We start from the raw sequence: 23,833 nt of genomic DNA on the forward strand, positions 1-23,833 counted from the left end.
GTGTGTAAATATTATGATGTAACTTGATTATTATGTAAATGATGTAATTATATAAAGTGTGTTGTAGACAAGTAGAGGTAGAGTGTGATAGAAGTGGAAAGGGTCTAGTAAGGGTGTTAGGGGCATGACGATAGTACGTGGTAGGGTAAGCCTATACGAGCCTTCGTTATTAAACTGGCATAACGCGAGTGCGTGGTAGGGTAAGCTTATACGTGTCTTTGTTATTAAGTGGCATAACGTGAGTGCGTGGGAGGGCAAGCCTCAATGTGCTTCCGTAAACAAGTGGCTTAGTGGTTAGGAAGCAGTAAGTGGTTAAATGGTAAGGTGTGCATGTTAGACAGTGGACTGTGTATCTTCGTATACGTATATAATGCATGTAATGGTTGTATAGTAAGTTGCTTGATTAACTAGATTTCACTCAGCGTAGCTGACTTTTAGTATGCACTCGGGTGATCAGACTGAAGCGCTAGCATGAGGATGGCACATGGCATGGATTGAATGGCTAGCATATGAAGATGGAAGAAACGATGTTTTAATTATGATGTTTGACGCTATGGTTTTAAAGAAAAGATTAATGTTTTGTATCGAATGATTAAAGTTAATGTTTCGGCGAAAAGTTTTAATTAACTCTGATGGAAAGAACTGTGTTTATGAGTAAATCTGACGATAAAGTGAGGCACCGGGAGCGAAGCCTTACAAGTTGGTATTAGAGAAAAGTTCGAGAGATTTAAGCATCCTACATGCTTAGACTCGAACAGAGCATGGGATTTTAATAAGAAGAGAAAGAAGATACCAGTTCAAGATAACCATGTGTCACTCAAGCAAGCTCAGTAACGGTAAAGTATGTTAAATAATGTATAAAGATTTTCGCTTAATTGTTAAAGGAATGATATGTGCAGGTTAGGGATAGGATTTCTTGATTCCTTGATTGATTAACTGTTTAAAAGTAGAAACTAGCACAAGTGAAATCATAAAGGGAAGCATGTAGAACCTGAGGAGTAATGCAAATAGTTAATTACACTTGATCAATGTCATTAACTACTTACCTTACGAATCACGTGCTAAATAATTCCTTGAGGGATGACGTTTGTGTTTTCCCTTTTAGAATACGATGGCTGGAGTAAGAGAGATTGTTGGCACTGGATGTCGCACTGGACGTCGTGGCAGACCTCGTCTAGTCCGACAACCTTCGGTAGAGACAGCTTCCAACACTAGAGACGAAGGAAGCGCAGCAGATCGAAATCCGAGCAACAACGGAGGACATCAACTTGACTGAAGCTGCCATTGTTCAAGCTGTGGTAGCTGCTATGAAGAATTGGAATCCTATGAAGTCTGCTGGAAGCCACGAAAGAACTGCTGAGAGATCAGGGGAGAATGGTAAGAAAGATGATGAGGGGGAGAAGGGTGACTCGAACGAAGGCCAATCTGTGAAGGTTGATGACAGGAAGAGAGGCCTAGGTGGGTGCAACTACAAGTCCTTCAAAGGGTGTGACCCGCCAAAACTGACTGGTCTTAGAGACGCAATCGCTACTCTTCAATGGATAACCACTATGGACAAGATTATCCGAATCAGCGAATGTCGTCCCCACCAGGCTGTGGGTTATGCTACCCAGTCTTTTGGTGACGAAGCCATGTATCGGTGGCAATCTGTTGAACAGAGGAAGACCCGAGAAGAGATTAAGGCAATGAGGTGGAATGACCTGAAGGAGTTAGTGATGAAGAGCTTTTATGCTGATGCCGAGGTTGAGAGGGCCGAGATGAAGTTTCTGAAAATGAAAGCGGGCAAGATGACACATCGCGTGTACACCACTGAATTTAATCGCATGTCTAGGTTGGTGCCAGACATGGTGAACAATGAGGCGAAACGGATCAAGTGCTACGTCAGAGGGCTTCCCAGAAGGTTAGCACGTTAGTTAGGGCTAACAAACCTACTACCTTTGAGTCTGCAGTGGAGTTAGCAGAGGTTGTTTATGATGAACTGGCGGTAGATGATGTGGAAGTGGAAGATAAGGAAGAAAGGAAAGGAACCAAACGACCTGCAGACGTCGTGGAGCATGCGGGGAAGAAGACACAGAAGATTGCAGGCAAGGAAACATGCAAGGTGTGTGGGAAAAGGCACTTTGTGTTGGGTTTTATACAAGATTATCAAAGTTCAAGTTAACCATATTTAACTAGAAAACGCAACGGAAGCTTAGATTTTATAACTTGTTATGAACATACCATTATGTTAAATCTAAAACCCAATGAACAAGGATCAAAATTACAAGAACAAGATGCTCACAAAATGTAAATTGTACCTTCTTCTACCTTTAGAAGAACAAGTAAGTTGTTGAAGATGATGGTGGATGAATGGCAAGCCTCCAAAGAAGAAGACCTCAAGAGTGTGATACCCCAAGCTATTTGTGACAACACCAAGTAGTTTGCTAGGATTTATGAACACTTTAACAAGCTCACAAAGCTCTCAAAATTCTGCTCAAGTGAGCCGTGAATATTGAGAGAGAGATGGATGATTTTCTTGATTCAAAATTTTTAATAATAATGCCCAAGTCAAGACCCAAATGCATGTAATCTTATTGGAGATGTATAAAGTTGTCATCACATGGAGACAAAGTTTTGATTGGACCAAAACCCCCACCCACATGGGGTGGCCGGTTATGTTAATTATTATTTTTTTTTTTTTTTTATTTATTTTGTTTTAACCATTTAAAACCATCTCCATTCATTTTATAAAACTTAATTATATAAAATGTACATGTATTTACATAATTATTTAACCAATTAAATAATTAATTTATATAAACAAATTATCCAGATAATTTATTTAAATCCTCAAGTGTGTTTGTTTAGAAAACCAATTTTCTAAACACGTAGTGTTCGGTATTCGTTTAAATGATCAAATCATTAAAAGAATACATTTGGTGTTGTCTAGCTTGTTATTGGGTATGACCCGACTTGGATCAAACACAGTTAGCCACATTAGTTTAAGTATGTGTCTCGGGCATACGTAATTCCAACAATCTCCCACTTGCACGAGATACATAGAAAATTAATGCAAGTGCTGAATACCGCCTAACAACAGTTCACCACCCCTAATGTGTTTGACGAAGTGCCATTCAATAACATCATCCCTTCAAGTCCCTTACTTGATATGATTTAGGTGAATCTATCATTATATCCCTTTGTTACTAGATGTCATGTTGAATCTAAGAGACATAGGTGATCATTCTCTTTACAATTCAACTTTATCAGGCCTTAGACATCTAAACTCTCAACACATAAGAGGAACAAATTCCGTCTTGACTGTATACGCCTCTCACTATCACTTTATACTCCACCCGAGCTCATCCTTATGTACCATCTTTTACGAATAGCGAAGGGGAGAGTCAAAGTGTAATACTCGGTGAAAATCAAGGCCCAGTATACATCTCAGGTCTAAGGATAATATGAAATTCTCCTTTACTCAAAATTACTAATGATCAGGTCCATCGACTCCATGTAGTAATATTGAGAGCGGGTCAGTCCAATATTTGTATCCCGCAAATATCTATGAACCTTGGCAGCAAACCTATGCTCCATATTCATTCCTTATGAATATCCACCAATCCTAGTTCATAATAGTCTTGCTTCATATTTGTTCCCACAAATGTGATCGACTACGGACTTTTAGAATAAGATAACTTATTCATGGATTAAACATGCAAAATTAGAATTTAACTCAAGATTGCATAATCATATAAAAGAGTTAAATTACAAAAGGTCTTTTAAACGTAAATACAAAATAGATCAAATCCAATTACTAGAATATCGAAGTCCTAAGCCACTCGCATGACGCTCATGTTTCGGTCTTTCTAGGAGCTTCGTGAATGGATCCGCAAGATTTTGATCAGTTCCAACTTTGCGAATACATATCTTTCCCTTTTCAACTTCATCCCTTATGTAGTTGAATCTCCGCTCTATGTGCCTTGTCTTTTGGTGTGAACGAGGTTCCTTGATTTGTGCAATCGCACCCTCGTTGTCACAAAAGATTTCTAGGGGGTCTTGAATGGAAGAGACCACCCCTAGATCAGTAATGAATTTCTTCAACCATGCAGCTTCCTGAGCTGCCAATGAAGCGGCGATGTATTCTGATTCTGTAGTGGACAATGCTACCACTTCCTGTTTTGAGCTCTTCCAAGAGACAGCTCCTCCATTAAGAGTGAACACATACCCAGATTGTGATCGAGAATCATCTCGATCAGTTTGGAAGCTCGCATCCGTGTAACCTTTTATAGCGAGTTCCTCCTCACCAGATCCATATATCAGAAACATATCCTTAGTTCTCCTAAGGTATTTCAATATGCTCTTAACAGCCATCCAATGACTGTTTCCTGGATTCTGTTGGTATCTGCTTGTCATGCTCAAAGCGCATGACACATCCGGTCTAGTACATATCATCGCATACATGATGGATCCTATAGCAGAAGCATATGGGATTTGTTTCATCGTCTCTTGCTCACCCTTTGAGCTTGGACATTGAGCTGAACTCAATATGGTCCCTCTTTGAATAGGTACAAAACCTTTCTTGGAGTTTTCCATCTTGAACCTTTTCAAGATCTTATCAATGTATGTACTTTGGTTCAAACCTATCAAGCGCCTTGACCTATCCCTATAGATCTTTATTCCCAAAATATAGGCAGCTTCACCAAGATCCTTGATGGAAAATCTACTTCCAAGCCAAGCCTTAACGCTTTCCATGGTTGGAATGTCATTTCCAAATAGTAGAATGTCATCGACATACAATACTAAGAAGGTAATTATACTCCCACTAGCTTTCTTATACACACAAGCCTCATCAGCGTTTTTGATGAACCCAAAATTTTTGATTTCTTCATCAAAACGATGATTCCAAGTTCTAGATGCTTGTTTCAATCCATAGATTGATTTCTTTAACTTGCATACTTTATTAGGATGTTTCGGATCGACAAAACCTTCAGGCTGAACCATATAGACATCTTCCTCAAGATATCCATTTAGGAAAGCGGTCTTGACATCCATTTGCCAAATTTCATAATCATAATGTGCAGCTATGGCAAATAATATCCTAATAGACTTCAGCATTGCCACAGGCGAAAAAGTTTCATCATAATCAACCCCTTGAGTTTGAGTGAAACCTTTAGCTACAAGTCTTGCTTTATAAGTATCCAAGTTTCCATGCATATCAGTTTTCCTTTTGAAAACCCACTTACTTCCAACAGCTTTGGAGTTGAGTGGTAGTTCAACCAATTCCCAAACTTGGTTGTCATACATGGATTGCATCTCAACGTTCATGGCTTCAAGCCATTTGTCACAATCATTCTTGGACATTGCATCACGGTATGTGGTTGGTTCATCCGAATCTACCACGTAGCAACCTTCTACAAAAAATCCATATCTTTCAGGTGGATTGCTAACTCTACCAGATCTGCGAACGTTTTGTGTGTTTTGATCAACCACTTGATCACTTTCAACAACCTCTTGTTGAGTGCTAGTATCAACCAATTGTGTATCATCTTGTGATTCTTGATCCTCATCAAATTTCACTGTTCTACTATTAGTTCCTTCCTCAAGGAACTTAGTTTCCAAGAACTTTCCCTTTCGAGCAATAATAACATTTTGCTCACTAGGATCGTAAAAGTAATATCCTAAATCATCTTTAGGATAACCTATAAAGATACACTTAGTGGATCGGACTTCTAATTTGTTTGGGGTGTATTGCTTTACATAAGCTTCACAACCCCAAACTCTTAAGAATGATAGCGATGGAGCTTTTCCATGCCATATTTCAAAAGGTGTCTTCTCCACTTTCTTGGTTGGAGCCATATTCAATATGCGAACAGCGGAAAGTAAAGCATAGCCCCAAAATGATAGAGGTAAAGTGCTTCTAGCCATCATCGATCGAACCATATCTAATAGGGTACGATTTCTCCTTTCAGACACACCATTATGTTGTGGTGTTCCAGGTGGAGTAAGTTGTGAAATAATTCCACAACTCTTAAGATGATCTTGAAAAACACCACTTAGGTATTCACCTCCTCTATCACTACGAAGTACTTTGATTGTGGTCTTGAGTTGTCTTTCTACTTCAGTTTTGAAGTCTTTGAACATTTCAAAAGCTTCATCTTTGTGTTTCATTAAGTACACATAACCATATCGACTATAATCGTCAATAAAGGTAATGAAGTATCTTTCACCATTCCTAGTCATTGGTCTAAAAGGACCACATACATCCGAATGTATGATACCCAATAATTCTTTTGACCTTTCAAAAGTTTTATTAAAGGGTTGCTTTGTCATTTTGCCTTGTAAACAAGATTCACATACATCAAATGAATCAAACTCATTGGTTTCTAGAATACCACTCTTGCGAAGAGTTTGCATGCGATTCTTGCTTATATGTCCAAGGCGACAATGCCAAAGATAGGAATCACCCAAGTCCTTCTTGAGTTTCTTGGTGTTGACATTGTACATTGAACTACTATGTGACATACCACTTTGATCTATTTCATATATACCATTCATGGGTATAGCTTTAAAATAAAATATGCCATTCATCAAAACATGAATATCATAATCCATAAATTTAAAATCAAAGCCACATTGTTTTAAAAGGGACACGGAAATAATGTTTCTCCTTAACTTAGGAGCATACAAAATATTTTTCAAAATTACTTCCAAACCACTTGGAAGCTTTAACATGTAGTCTCCTTGAGCTTGGACTTCAACTTTTGCTCCATTGCCCATAAAGAGACTAATGTCCCCTTTGTTGAGTTGTTTACTTCTTTTGAACCCCTGCAACAAATTGCAAATGTGAGTTCCACATCCGGTATCAAGTACCCATGTATTTGAAGAAATAACATTAAGTTCAACATATATAGTAAAGATAATACCTGAGGTATGCCCCGCATCCCTCTTATCTTTTAATGCATTGAGATAGGTCGGACAATTCCTTTTCCAATGACCTATCTCTCCACACTCAAAGCATGGATCTTGCGTCGCAACCTTTTGCTTCTTTTCCTTCGGTTTGTAGGGCGTGATTGCTTTCCTCTTTCCCTTTCCTTGGACGTGGCCCTTGCCCTTAGCAACACTTGCTTTGGGTTTGGAGTTATGTCCCCTTTTCCCTTCATTGATTGTTAGAACGGGTAAAACCTTTTTACCCATTCCCGCTTCGGCCGTTCTTAGCATTGCGTGAAGCTCACCAATGCTTTTGTCCCATCCATTCATGTTATAATTCATGACAAAGGTTTCAAACCTTTTGGTCAAAGAGTTGAGGATCAAATCCGTAGCCAACTCATTTGAGACGGGACAATTCAACCTACGAAGCTTTTCAATGTAGCTTTTCATCTTTAGGACATAAGATGAGACGCTTTGGGTTTCCTCCATACGACATGCATGAAACGCTCGAACCGTTTCGAAACGTTCCGCTCTAGCTTGTTGAAGGAACATTTCCTTCAATTGAGTTATCATGTCGTATGCCCCATGATGCTCGAAATCCTTTTGGATTTCGGGAATCATAGTCCCCAACATGAGGCAAGAGGCTTGCACCGAATCTTTGGTGTACTTGACCCAATCGTTATACGCCTCCTCATCTTCCACGTTAGGCTCATCGGGAATGGGATCGTCTAAGACATATGATATCTCTTCTTGTTTGAGAACTATTCTCAAGTTGCGATACCAATCCATAAAGTTATTATGGTTTAGACGATCCTTTTCAAGGATGGTTCTTAAGGATAGGTTACGGGTGTTATGGGTAGAGGTGTTTGCATTGTTAGCGGCCATCTACAAAATTTAACAAAGTTTTATTTTAGTATTATAAACAATTTAATTATTAATACCCTTTTATTCCAAATTTTAAAATAATAATTAAATTCTAGAATCCAACGATAAATCAAATTTCGGTTAGGTGACCTTTATCCCGTTATTTGATTTAACAAGGTAGTCAATCTTGACAATTGCAACCTTTTGCAACTTCTAGAGGTATGGGACCATTCGAAATCCTTATTTCGTGTTGGCATGTTTATCCCATCAACACCATTAGATCCCCATGCTTAGGTGACCTTTATCACATGGTTTCCAATTCAAGTCGTCCTACTTGTATAAACATTTAAGATTAACATACAAGTGGTTAGGTGACCTTTATCCCACAAATATGTTAATATTACCCTAAGTATATTAGTTTGCTCAAAATGGTTAGGTGACCTTTATCCCATTTAAAGTTCCCTAATACGTTAAGTGTCATACAAAAGGATGGTGTAAGACTTGTTTCCTTGGTAATTATGAAAAAGGGATTTTAAGTTTTCCAATATTCTAGTTTGAAAAACATTATGCCATATCCTAACATGCATTTAGTAATATGGCGATTTTGAAAACCAATTTTCAAGGTTCAAGTTATAATAAAACCAATTTTATTATATGTGAGTAATCGCTTAGTTTTAATAAACCCATTTAATTAAACTAATTGACGCGATATTACCAAATATATATTAGAACCCGTTTTATGCTTGTTGTCGTTCCTATGTGACGGTTTGGATATCCTAATATCTATCAACCACACATTACAATAAGTAAAACAAACAACCAAGCAAACACATGCAAAATATAGTCATAACCGAGAACCGCTAAGTTTGACCATACTTGTTAGCCGAAACAAGTATAGGTCATAAGTCACACCTAAGGGACAAAACATGACACAAGGATGGAATGTTGACTCCCACTTGACCTTGCATCCAAATGCTTCAAGTATCCTTTCCAAGTTGTTGTGTTCTTGTTGGGCTTGTTAATGGGCTCCAAACTTCCAAAAGTCTTCTTGGGCCCAAGAGTGAAATTTATGGGCCTAATGGGCTTGAATCCCATGATGGGCCGGTGAGGCCCAACAAGCCCAAAATTTCGGTCCAAGGCCCAAATCCACCAATTCTTGCATCTTCAATTTTTACAAAATGTATCCTAATACATATTTTTCTAAAAAAAAGAAAATGCAACTAATCTATTTATTACATACCAACTTATGAATAAATAAATTACACAAGCCTAAGATTATGAATTATTACAACCATATTGAATAATAAACATAATCAACATACACAAACAACAATCAACACATCCAAGGTCTAGGTTTCGGTTATGACACATCCAAACATACCAAATGTTCTAAGCATGCAACCTAAGCAACCAATGCCCAAAAACACCAAATAAAACCGCCCCCCCCCCCCAAGAGGCTACGGCCCAAAATTTTTTTTATTTTTTTTTTTTATTTTCAACATCCAAATGTTAATAATGGTTTCCTAAGATCTTTTCATGCATGTCAAGATCTTACAAAACCATGAGGGGTAAAATCCACCAAAATTTCGGACCCCTTTTTCACCCATGAAAAACCCGAAATCTATGAACATGTAAGGAGCATAAGTCCTTGTAACCGGCTCTTGATGCCATTGTTGGGTTTTATACAAGATTATCAAAGTTCAAGTTAACCATATTTAACTAGAAAACGCAACGGAAGCTTAGATTTTATAACTTGTTATGAACATACCATTATGTTAAATCTAAAACCCAATGAACAAGGATCAAAATTACAAGAACAAGATGCTCACAAAATGTAAATTGTACCTTCTTCTACCTTTAGAAGAACAAGTAAGTTGTTGAAGATGATGGTGGATGAATGGCAAGCCTCCAAAGAAGAAGACCTCAAGAGTGTGATACCCCAAGCTATTTGTGACAACACCAAGTAGTTTGCTAGGATTTATGAACACTTTAACAAGCTCACAAAGCTCTCAAAATTCTGCTCAAGTGAGCCGTGAATATTGAGAGAGAGATGGATGATTTTCTTGATTCAAAATTTTTAATAATAATGCCCAAGTCAAGACCCAAATGCATGTAATCTTATTGGAGATGTATAAAGTTGTCATCACATGGAGACAAAGTTTTGATTGGACCAAAACCCCCACCCACATGGGGTGGCCGGTTATGTTAATTATTATTATTTTTTTTTTTTTATTTATTTTGTTTTAACCATTTAAAACCATCTCCATTCATTTTATAAAACTTAATTATATAAAATGTACATGTATTTACATAATTATTTAACCAATTAAATAATTAATTTATATAAACAAATTATCCAGATAATTTATTTAAATCCTCAAGTGTGTTTGTTTAGAAAACCAATTTTCTAAACACGTAGTGTTCGGTATTCGTTTAAATGATCAAATCATTAAAAGAATACATTTGGTGTTGTCTAGCTTGTTATTGGGTATGACCCGACTTGGATCAAACACAGTTAGCCACATTAGTTTAAGTATGTGTCTCGGGCATACGTAATTCCAACACTTTGGAGAATGCAAGGCTGGTCCAAACCAGTGCTACCGGTGCGGGAAGAAAGGACACATCTCTCGTGAATGCACCGAGGACCAGAAATGTTACAAGTGTGGTAAGTTAGGTCATATAGCCAGGGAATGTGGAGAAGTCGTGGCAGTGGAGGGAAGTGTTAGGTTTTAGCAACTATTTTAGAGTGTTAGTTAAACCATTTTAACCAAACTAGCAACGGAAGCATGAAAAATAACAACCTATTGTTAAGCATACTAAACATACCATTATGTTTTAAAGGCTAAAACCCGAAAATAGGATCAATCTACAAGAATAATAGGCTATCAATATGAAAAATATAATAACTCTTTTACCTCAAAAGAGTAGGGTATTGAAGAGGAAGATGGGCTAGCCTCCAAGAGTAGGATGCCTCAAGAGGTGATACCCACGAGCAACACCGGACGAGTGTTAGGATGTGAACACGAAAAAACCGAGCCCCGAGCCCTCCTTCCTTGCTTGCTTCGGCCGAACCTTAAGAGGGAGAGGGAGAGAGGAGTTTTTGTATTTCTCACACACTTAAAGAAAAGATGCAAAACCATTGCATGTGTAGGCTTTTAACCAAGAGTCATATTGCTCAAGATTGGTTTGTTGGGGTGGTGATGGGTCCCACCCAAACCGGCCACCCAAACTTTCTCTTTTTTTTTTGTCATTTTTATATATATATCATATATATATATATAAAACTATAGCCTACACTATTATAAAACAATTTTATAATCTTTGTTTAATTATTTAACCAATTTAAATAATTAAATAAATAAATAATCCAAATTATTTATTTTAATCTTTCAAGTGCTATTTTCAGAAAAACCGATTTCCTGAACTTTGTGTTCGGTATTCGTTTAAAGATCATATCTTAAACAAATACAATCTGGTGTCGATTTAGCTCGTTATTAGGTATGACCCGACTTGGATCAAACACAGTTAGCCACATTAATATAAATACGTGTCTCGGGCATAAGAAATTCCAACAATCTCCCACTTGCACGAGATACGTAGGTAATTAATGCTAGTGGTGAATCCCGCCTAACTCGGTCCACCACCCCTAATGTGTTTGACGAAGTGCCATTCAATAACATCATCCTCTTCAAGTACCCTACTTGAAAATGATTTAGGTGAATCAATCATCTATCCTTTCGTCGCAGATGTCATGTCAAATCCAGAGACACAGAACGATCATTCTCTGTTGGTTTAACTTATCAGGCCTTAGACATCTAACTCTCAACGAATAAGAGGGACAAATCCCGTCTTGATTACATACGTCTTTCACAGTTACCTTATACTCTACCTGTACTTAGCCTTACACACTGCCATGTTTCAGAACAGCAAAAAACTAAGCCAAAGTATCATACTTGGTAAATATCAAGACCCAATATGTATCTCAGGTCAGAGGATACCATGATATTCTCCTTTACTCAAAATTTACTTATGATCAGTCACAAAGACTCCATGTAGTAAAATTTTGAGAGCGGGTCAGTCCAATATTTGTACCTAACAAATATCTATGAACCTTGGCAGCAAACCTATGCTCTATATTCATCTCATGAATATCAACCAATCCTAGTTCATAATAGTCTTAACTTCATATCTGTTCCCACAAATATGATCGACTACGGACGTTTAGAATAATCAAATCATTCATAACTTAAAATATATAATTAATCCATAATTATATTAATAAGTCGACTTACATCCATTCCATTACAAAATCTATACTAACTCGATCAAATCCACTCACTAGAATATCGAAGTCCTAAGGCACAAACGTGACTCTCATGTTTTGGCCGTTCCAGGAGCTTCGTAAGTGGGTCCGCCAAATTTTGATCGGTATGAACCTTGTGAATACATATCTTTCTCTTTTCAACTTCATCCCTTATGTAGTTGAATCTCCGCTCAATGTGCCTAGTCTTTTGATGTGCACGGGGTTCCTTGATTTGAGCAATCGCACCCTCGTTATCACAAAAAATTTCTAGAGGGTCCTGAATGGTACGGACTACCCCTAGATCGGCAACAAACTTCCTTATCCATGCAGCTTCTTGTGCTGCCAATGAAGCGGCGATGTACTCAGATTCTGTGGTGGATAAGGCCACCACATCTTGCCTGGAACTCTTCCATGATACCGCTCCACCATTCAAAATAAAAACATATCCAGATTGTGATCGAGAATCATCTCGATCGGTTTGGAAACTCGCATCCGTATATCAGAAACATATCCTTAGTCCTTCTAAGGTATTTCAGTATACTCTTAACTACCATCCAATTGCTGCTTCCTAGATTATGTTGAAATCTACTTGTCATGCTCAAAGCGCATGACACATTCGGTCTAGTGCATATCATAGCATACATGATGGATCCAATAGCCGAAGCATATGGGATACCATTCATCCTATCTTGCTCTTCCTTAGAGTTGGGACATTGAGATGTATCTAATACAGTCCCTCTTTGAATAGGCACCAAGCCTTTCTTAGAGTTTTCCATCTTGAACCTTTTCAAGATCTTCTCAATGTATGCACTTTGGTTCAAACCAATTAACCGCCTCGATCTATCTCTATAGATCTTTATTCCCAAAATATAGGCGGCCTCACTAAGATCCTTAATTGAGAAACAACTTCCAAGCCATGACTTAATACCTTCCATGGTTGGAATGTCGTTCCCAATTAGTAATATGTCATCTACATATAGCACGAGAAAGGTAATGATACTCCCACTAGCTTTCTTATACACACAAGCCTCATCGCCATTTTTGATGAATCCGAAGTTACTAACTTCTTCATCAAATCGATGGTTCCAGCTTTGAGATGCTTGTTTTAATCCGTAAATGGATTTCTTTAATTTGCATACTTTATTAGGATGCTGCGGATCGACAAAACCTTCTGGCTGAACCATATAGACATCTTCCTCAAGATGTCCATTAAGGAAAGTCGTTTTGACATCCATTTGCCATATCTCATAGTCATAATATGCAGCTATGGCAAACAGTATCCTAATAGACTTTAGCATTGCGACTGGCGAAAAGGTTTCATCATAATCAACCCCTTGAGTCTGAGTGAAACCTTTTGCTACAAGTCTTGCCTTGTAAGTATCCAAATTACCGTGCATGTCTGTTTTCTTCTTGAAAACCCACTTACTTCCAACTGGCTTGGAGTTAAGCGGTGGTTCAACCAAATCCCATACTTGGTTGTCATGCATGGATTGCATCTCAACGTTCATGGCTTCGAGCCATTTATCACAATCAGATTGTGAAATTGCATCACGGTAGGTAGTAGGCTCATCGGAATCTACTACATAGCATCCATCTATGAAAAATTCATATCTATCTGGTGGATGACTAATTCTACCGGACCTATGAACGTTTTGTGTATTATGATCAACCATTTGATCATCTTCAACAACCTCTTGTTGAATGCTAGTGTCAACCATACGTGTATCAATCTGTGGTTCTCGATCCTCCTCGAGTTCCACAGTTCTGTTAGTTCCTTCCATAAGGAACTTAGTTTCTAGAAACTCAGCCTTCCGAGCAATAAATACCTTTTTCTCGTTGGGGTTGTAGAAATAATATCCCAAACAATCTTTGGGGTATCCTACAAAGATACACTTAGTGGACCTGCTTTCGAGTTTGCTTTGGGCGTTGTTCTTGACATAAGCCTCACAACCCCATACCTTTAATTATGATAGCGATGGAACCTTTCCATGCCATATCTCGAAAGGTGTTTTGTCCACTTTCTTGGTTGGGGCCATATTCAAAATACGAGCCGTGGAGATCAGTGCGAAACCCTAGAAAGACGGAGGTAGATTGCTTCTAGCCATCATAGATCGAACCATATCTAATAAGGTTCGATTTCTCCTCTCGGACACACCATTGTGTTGAGGTGTTCCGGGTGGAGTAAGTTGCGAGACTATCCCAAAACTTCTAAGATGCTCTTGGAAGTCGTCATTTAAATATTCACCTCCTCGATCCGATCGAAGTACTTTGATTGTTTTGTTCAGTTGATTCTGTACTTCACTCTGGAAGACTTTGAACATTTCAAAGGCTTCGTCTTTGTTCCTCAACAAATAGACATACCCATATCGACTGAAGTCGTCGATAAAAGTAATGAAGTATCTCTCACCATTTCTTGTCATTGTCTTAAAAGGTCCACATACATCCGAATGTATGATCCCTAATAAATCTTTTGCCCTTTCACTTGTACCTCTAAAGGGTTTCTTGGTCATTTTTCCTAACATACAAGACTCGCACTTATCAAATGAAACACTTTCATTTGATTCCAAAAGACCTCTCTTTTGTAATGTATGGATGCGATCTTTGTTAATGTGACCAAGGCGACAATGCCATAAATAAGTATTACTCAAATCGGATTTGAGTCGTTTGGTGCTTGATTGGTACAATGTATTGTCAATGATTGTGTCATCATGAACTAATTCGTAAATGCCATTATAAGGCATCGCCTTAAAATAAAAGACATCATTCATAGATACACAAATACCATCATTAAAAAAACATAATTCATATCCATATTGTTTTAAGAGGGACACCGACATAATATTCCTAGTCAAACTAGGAGCATACAAAGTGTTATACAAAATGATTTCCAAACCATTTGGAAAATTTAAAACAAAATCTCCACGAGCTTCGACATCAACTCTTGCTCCGTTGCCCATGTAGAGACTTGTGTCCCCTTTCTTGAACTCTTTATTTCTCCTGAACCCCTGCAACAAATTGCAAATGTGAGTTCCACACCCAGTATCTAATACCCAAGTGTTAGAAGAAATAACATTCAAGTTAATATGAATCATGAAAGATGTACCTGAGGGTTGCCCAGCTTCCCTCTTATCCTTCAACTGCTTAAGATAGGTGGGACAATTTCTTTTCCAATGTCCCACCTTTCCACACTCAAAGCATGGATCATCCAAAGCAACCGCTTGCTTCTTTGGCTTAAACTTCGGGGTCTCAATAACCTTCCCTTTCCCTTTACCCTTCATATGACCCTTTCCTTTGGCAACACTTGCCTTGGGCTCCTGGTGTTGTCTCTTCCTACTAACTCCCTCATTGATCACAAGAACGGGCGAGACTTTCTTGCCCATTCCCGTCTCGGCCGTTTTGAGCATTACATGAAGCTCACCAATGCTCTTGTCCCACCCTTGCATGTTATAATTCATAACAAACGTCTCAAAGCGCTTAGTTAGCCCGTTTAGGATCAAATCCGTGGCTAATTCCTTTGAGATGGGACAATTAAGCCTCTCGAGGCGATCTATGTGACTCTTCATCTTGAGCACATATGAGGAAACGGACTGGTTTTCCTCCATTCTATAAGCATGTAAAGCTCGAACCGTTTCGAACCTTTCAACTCTCGCTTGTTGAAGGAACATTTCCTTCAACTGCGTGATCATGTCGTAGGCGGTTTGGAGTTCAAAGTCCTTTCGGAGTTCGGGAATCATAGTCCCGAGCATTAGGCACGACACTTGGATCGAATCCTCTTCGTGATTAGTCCAATTTAGGTAGGCATCGGTATCATTCATGTCAGGTTCATCGGGAATTGGTTCCTCTAGAACATAGTACCGTTTCTCTTGTTTAAGAACTATTCTTAAATTACGGTACCAGTCCATAAAGTTGTGGTGATTTAAACGATCCTTATCCAGTATGGATCGTAAAGACAAATTTGAGACCGGTGGTATTAGATTGTTTTGTGGAGCGTTATTAGCGGCCATCTACAAATTTTACAAGGTTCAAATTAGTATATAACTCAATTTAATTAATAATTACCCTTTACCAAATTATAATTAAATTCTAGAATCCAACGATATACCAAACTCCGGTTAGGTGACCTTTATCCCGTTGTTCGATTTATCAAGGTAGTCAACTTTTGACAATTGCAACCTTTGCAACTTCTAGACCTTTATGGGACCGTTCGAAATCATATTTCGTGTCGGCATGTTTATCCCATCAACACAATTGTATTCCACGCTTAGGTGACCTTTATCACGTGGCTTCCAATTCGAGTCGTCCTACTTGTGTCAACATGTGAGATCAACACATAAGTGGTTAGGTGACCTTTATCCCACTTATATGTTAAAACCACCCCAAAATTATTAGTTCACCCATAGCGGTTAGGTGACCTTTATCCCGTTAAGAGTTCTCTAATAATTTTGAGTGTTACACAAAAGGATTGTGTTAAACTCGTTTTCTTTTAAAAGGGATTTTAGTTTTCCTTATTTCTAGATTAGGAAACTTTTTACCATGTTCTAACATGCATTTAGTAACACGGTTATTTGAAAACGTTTTTCACCGGTTCTAATTATAATAAAACCATTTTTATTATAGGCGTGAGACGGCTATTTAATTATTTTATAAATACTACGTGTCACGTCAATTACCAATAATTATTAGAACCCATTTTATATGCTTGTATTAAATGATCTATGTGAGGAATTGATATCCTATATCTACCATTCAAACACAATCAAACAAGCATACACACACCATAAGCAAACCATAAACACGAGCCTCTAAGTGGACCACACTTGTTGGCCGAAACAAGTGTGTGTCCTAGTCCGATCCTAAGGGACAAAAACATGACACAAGGATGAGTGATATGCTCCCACTTGATCTTGCATCCAATGCTTCAAGTGTCTCCTCTTCAATCTTGTTGTGATTTCAACTTGGGCTTCTTAGTGGGCCTTGGACTTCCATAAGCTTCCTTGGGCCCAAAAGGTGAATTTGGGCTTTAATGGGCTTTGAATCCCAAAATGGGCTTGTGAGGCCCAATTAACCCAAATAAGCCCAATAGGCCCAATCCACCAAAACTTGTAATTCTTCAATTTACAACAAATATATCCTAATACATTTGGTCTAAAAATGAAGAAAATTACAAACAACCTATTTACTATTACAACCATTTGTAAAAAATAAATACAAGCCCTAATTATTATTACATTCCAAATGAATAATAATATAAATAAATCACAACACACCATCACAACATCCACATCGGTCTAGGCTCGGTTTAGGGACTAACTTACAAATAAATACATATCCAAATATATATTTAAAGACTAAAAAACCCCTTGCGATCCTTATTGGGCTTCGGCCCAATCAACAAAAGTTATTGGGCCTCGGCCCAATTATAACCGGCCGGCCCAATGGGCTTCGGCCCATTTAAAACCCACGGCCCATTCGGCCCAATTTTCAAATTTTTTTTTTTTTTGAACTTTAACATCCATATGTTAAAATCTTGGTTTTTATAAAATCTCATGCATGTTAATTTTATAAAACCAAAGGGGAAAAATCTAATAGAAAACCTATGTCCTTGTAACCGGCTCTTGATGCCAATTGTTAGGTTTTAGCAACTATTTTAGAGTGTTAGTTAAACCATTTTAACCAAACTAGCAACGGAAGCATGAAAAATAACAACCTATTGTTAAGCATACTAAACATACCATTATGTTTTAAAGGCTAAAACCCGAAAATAGGATCAATCTACAAGAATAATAGGCTATCAATATGAAAAATATAATAACTCTTTTACCTCAAAAGAGTAGGGTATTGAAGAGGAAGATGGGCTAGCCTCCAAGAGTAGGATGCCTCAAGAGGTGATACCCACGAGCAACACCGGACGAGTGTTAGGATGTGAACACGAAAAAACCGAGCCCCGAGCCCTCCTTCCTTGCTTGCTTCGGCCGAACCTTAAGAGGGAGAGGGAGAGAGGAGTTTTTGTATTTCTCACACACTTAAAGAAAAGATGCAAAACCATTGCATGTGTAGGCTTTTAACCAAGAGTCATATTGCTCAAGATTGGTTTGTTGGGGTGGTGATGGGTCCCACCCAAACCGGCCACCCAAACTTTCTCTTTTTTTTTTGTCATTTTTATATATATATCATATATATATATATAAAACTATAGCCTACACTATTATAAAACAATTTTATAATCTTTGTTTAATTATTTAACCAATTTAAATAATTAAATAAATAAATAATCCAAATTATTTATTTTAATCTTTCAAGTGCTATTTTCAGAAAAACCGATTTCCTGAACTTTGTGTTCGGTATTCGTTTAAAGATCATATCTTAAACAAATACAATCTGGTGTCGATTTAGCTCGTTATTAGGTATGACCCGACTTGGATCAAACACAGTTAGCCACATTAATATAAATACGTGTCTCGGGCATAAGAAATTCCAACAGGAAGAAAGGGAGACGCGTAAGTGGATGGTTTATCGTTCACTGAGAAGGTTACAGAAGAATAGGTGGCTCGTCACAGTTGTTTTATGTTAGTACTATTAAGTGGTGTTTTATGCTACAGTTGAACCTATGTTTCTTTAGCAATCTTGAACGATTTCCATTTGATGTTTTATGAATGATTTCTTGTGATTTTGTATGAATGACTTATGAATTATCTTGAATGCATGTTCGTTATGATAAATAGTTGTGTGGTGGTTAAGCGTCGCCTTAGGCGTTAGTGTTATTCTATAAGACAAGGTTCCTTGGGAAGACGAGACTTGGTACATCGGGGGCCTCATGGACAAGCTGCCTTAATAGCTAAAACACATGAATACCGTTCGATGACTGCAAGTCAGGAGTAAAAAAGGTAACCCATAAAGCAAAGGCGATTCAATAAAGTGTGCGAATATAAGAAATGTTCCTTTTACAAGGAATAAGTTAGGTTTCGGGGACGGAACCTCTTTAAGGGGGGAAGACTTGTAACATCCCGAAATTTCTAAAATAATATTAATTATATTATTTATTGTTAGTGAGAAAGTTTACTCGGGTTAGTGGGAAAATAATAAAATTAAGGAGGAGTTATTATGAGTCGGGCTTGTGTTGGGTTAAGTAATATGGGTAATGGACTTGGGTAAGAAAGGAAGGAAGATGGACCATGGGCTCAAGCCCATGACCTACATATATAAACCTTAATCACCCATTAATCCTTTCATTTACACATATACCATACACCACCCAAAACACACACTTAACCTCTCTCTCTAGTTTCTCTCTTTTCTCTAGCCGAACCAAGATAGAAAACCGATCCTGGTCCAAGGTAATGATTGTATGATGTTGTATGAACTCAAACCCGTTAGACTTAGTCACGAAACGACGAGCCGACACCTTTAAACCATTAAAGTCATGAGATCCAGGCGGAATCGGGTATAAACCGAACCTGAGATGAGCTTAGGGGTCACCATAGCTCAGATCTGGATCGAACGGGACGAAAAACGGTGAAAACGGTGGTTAAACGGCTGAGATATCGTTTTTTCCGGCGAGATCCCAGTATTCTGGCGAAGGCAGCGCCGGAAAGTGTGTACGAGGTAAGGGGAATGTCAGAGAATGTTTCTGACATTCTTTGACCTAACCCTAATTCGTTAACGGGGAGTTAACGAACTAAGGGTGATTCGTCATGTGGTTCGCTAATGGAAGCTTAACGAACTAGCCTTAGTTCGTGTCCCAGTTTGCTATGAAAAAGATAACGAATTAGCCACAATTCGTTATGACTATTCGTTAAAAGGAAATAACGAACTGAAAGGTTCAATTCGCTATGACCATCCGCTAAAAGAGATAACGAATTAGAAGGCCCAATTCGTTAAATGGACTGATTCGTCATAAGGACCAGTTTGTTAGAGGGTCCAATTCGTTACAAGGACCAGTTCGTTATGATAAGCCAATTCGTTAACTGAGTAACGAACTGAAAGTTTAATAGAATGACAGAACAGTCCCTGTACTTAGAAAAGAATGAGATAATTACATAATAGTCCTTGGACTTTGATAATTTATGAAAGATACCTTTAATGGTTAACGAGTAACGATTAACTAACCGGTAAAGGTTCAATAAAGTAAAACCGGCCTAGAAACTTAAGATTAAATAAGTAAATGACAAGAAGAGCTAGAGCCGTATTTAATATATGTAATGATTGTACAATTAGTCGCACACATCTCAAGAAGGAATAACCATTAGCGTAAGAAGTAACCGAGTTCAGGTGAGTTTCTAGCCCCATTTCGTTGTTATATTTTCAAGGTTGTGTGCATACTCAATGTAAAGTGTGAATACACTTACCTCAAGTGGTATGTGTATGTTATAATGTTTGATATAGTATATATATATAGATGTTATGAATGGATGTCTGTCGATGCGTGAATGATCTTCGGATATTGCACGTGTAGACAGGGAAAGTAACGTTTGTCGGTGCAATGATCTACAAGTTGTTATTAGTGTGTGTAAATGTTATGATGTAACTTGATTATTAAATAAATGATGTAATGATATAAAGTGTGTTGTAGACAAGTAGAGGTAGAGTGTGATGGAAGTGGCAAGGGTCTAGTAAGGGTGTTAGGGGCATGACGATAGTACGTGATAGGGGAAGCCTATACGATCCTTCGCTATTAAAGTGGCATAACGCGAGTGCGTGGTAGGGTAAGCCTAGACGTGTCTTCGTTATTAAGTGGCATAACGTGAGTGCATGGGAGGCAAGCCTCAATGTGCTTCCGTAAACAAGTGGCTAAGTGGTTAGAAGCAGTAAGTGGTTAAGTGGTTAGGTGTGCAGGTTAGACAGTGGACTGTGTATCTTCGGATACGTATATAATGCATGTAATGGTTGTATCATAAGTTGCTTGATTAACTAGAACTCACTCAGCGTTGCTGACTTTTAGTATCCACGCAGGTGAATAGATTGAAGCTCTAGCATGAGGATGGCACATGGCGTGGATTGAACGGCTGACATCTGAAGATGGAAGAAACGATGTTTTAATTATGACGTTTTACGTTATAGTTTTAAAGAAAAGATTAATGTTTTATATCGAATGATCAAAGTTAATGTTTTTGTGAAAAGTTTTAATTAACTCTAATTGAAAGAACTGTGTTTATGAGTAAATCCGACGCTAAAGTGAGGCACCGGGAATGGGGCCTTACATGTCTCCACCACCACACTGTCTCCATTCACAAGCCCCATACTTTAGTTTGGCATCACCCGTAGGCAGGGAGGGCTCAGGCCTAAGGCCCACTCCCCTTGTAGGGCCCATGAATTCCTTAAAAATTTGTGTATATATTTATTAGTGTATTACAGGCCCATGCTCTAAAACAAAGCCCAGTTGTTCTACGTATTAAAATTTAACAAAACCAAATAATATGACCAAGGACTAGCAGGCAGCAACGACCATCGGACTTCCAAGTTCCGATGACATTTCGGCAGCCGGCAACCAGTGGGTTTTAATGATAGACTATTACAGGTTATTATTTACTAACTTTATTCATGGTGTAAATCTTTCATTGAACATGTTAAAACTCAAAATCATAGAGGATTTATTAATTTAATTTCCTTTGCTTTTTCAAATAGCTTATTAAGTTATTTGTTAAATTAATGTTAATAGTTGGATCATATACTTGATTCTTAATCATTTGATGTTAAACAATTTCATATTTGGTATTTTGTTGATATTAGTTTTATTATTTGTTAAACCTTTTTCAGTTGATACTTGAATACTTGATAGTTAATTAGCTATGTTAATATTTTTATTTTAGATAGTTTGCCTCCTTAGTCTAAACAATTATCTGGTAGTCAAAAACGTAAAAAGAGAAAAATAATTTCATATTTGTTATTTTGTTGATGTTAATTACCTTTATTATTTGTTAACTTTTTTCAGTTGATACCTGGAATACTTAATAGTTAATCGAGGGCTTTGCTTCTAAAGATGCTAGAAGATTTGTTTACGTATTTTAGTTAGATCATTTTGCTGAAAAAGAAACTTTGTTTTGCTTTATTATTATTATTATTATTATTATTATTATTATTATTATTATTATTATTATCACATTTGTCTAAATTTTAAGTTTGTATTTTAGGGCCTTTTGGTTTTCATTTCCCAGGCTTTGATCATTTTTTGTATTCTCAGGGACGGCCTTGGAACTAGACGTCATAAATGATTATTCTGGCAACGGATCTGAATGGCCATCACCGCAACATATCTGATCTGGAATGGGCATGGAGATGGAACAAATAAGGTTTGGTCTTCATCTAAAATGGAGACGGAGAGTGATGGCGAGGGCGTTGGTTGGTGGATGACCGGTGGCAGACTGACGATGGTCATTGCTTGTTTGATTGATTTAATTTTGAAAAAATGTTATTGAAATAAATGGAAGATTCATATGTTCTTGAAACTTCCTGTATTATTAGATAATGTTACTAATTAATAAAATATATATTTTTATTTATTCAGATAATTTATATTTCGAATATCCGATTAAATCCGAAGTTTCGGATATCAAAATTTCGGATACGAATTTGAATATCGAAATTCGCTACTCGAAATGGTCGGATATCAGAAACTTTAGATATCCGAATTTGAACACCCCTAGCAGCAATCAAAAGTCCCAAATTTAATTTGTATGCACAAGTCATCTTACATTTATAAAAAAATGGTCTAAACTATAAATAAACACTAAAGAAATATATACACACACACACACAATGTTATTTCTAATTCCTCGCATTCGTTCCAAATGTTTCCGAAATAACATCCCACAAATCTCAAAATTGCATCTGCTTAGAGCATTCCCAGCCCATTCCCTACCATATATCCATATATATCATATAGTTACACTAAAAATCAATGTAGTTTATCTATCCTGTTTTATTAAATAATACTTTTTGTACCTTTGTCATTATCTTTTTTCTCTTTTTCACTCACAACGACTTTTAAAAAATATTAAAATATTATACGACATGAACAGTGAAACACCCCCAAATTTAACTTTCCTATATAACATTTCTTCTCTCCTCTACTCATAACTACTCATGACCATACCATATAATTTACAAAATCCCCCTCACACAAATACAGGGAATAGGTTAGGAATGCTCTTATTCTTCAATAGTTGGGGCAAGAAAACCTATTTTCTTCCCTTCTTTTGGTAACACTATGTCCATCTTCGATCCAGCTGAAGTTAAGAGCAACATATATCAATTCCATCAAACGTAACATGATTAGTATATCGATCAACATAAGGAACCCAACTTTGTAATATATGTGAAAATGGATCACATAGTCATTTATGTGAGATTACAACTATATTAATGTAGGTTTTGGTTCAAACATTCTATTAAGCAATTGGGGTGCATTATAAATTATATGTGAAACAAACATTAAACAAGTTTTGGGGAACATTATGAAGTAACATAATATATAAAAGCTACATCACATAATAAATTCAGTTTGTCTATATTATAAATTTAGTTCATGTGAAAGCTATTTTGTATGGCTTAATGAGTCGTTGCATTGGATTAGAACTAAAAAAAAGAAAAAAAAAGTTTGAACATTGTTTAATACAGACAATGTTGATCACACACATTTCTTTACATGTTGTAACAATATATAATCTTCATTTAAGCTATTTTTCAAATAATGGGTGTTTATTATGCTTTTCTTTAGCTTTATGCTTTTTTCATTTTTTTTAAAACTCCCAAAACAATATA

The sequence above is a fragment of the Bidens hawaiensis genome, unplaced genomic scaffold (genome assembly GCF_021521415.1).
Source record: "Bidens hawaiensis isolate Kalapana, Puna unplaced genomic scaffold, B.hawaiensis_p1.1 tig00001336_1, whole genome shotgun sequence".
NCBI lineage: Eukaryota > Viridiplantae > Streptophyta > Magnoliopsida > Asterales > Asteraceae > Bidens > Bidens hawaiensis.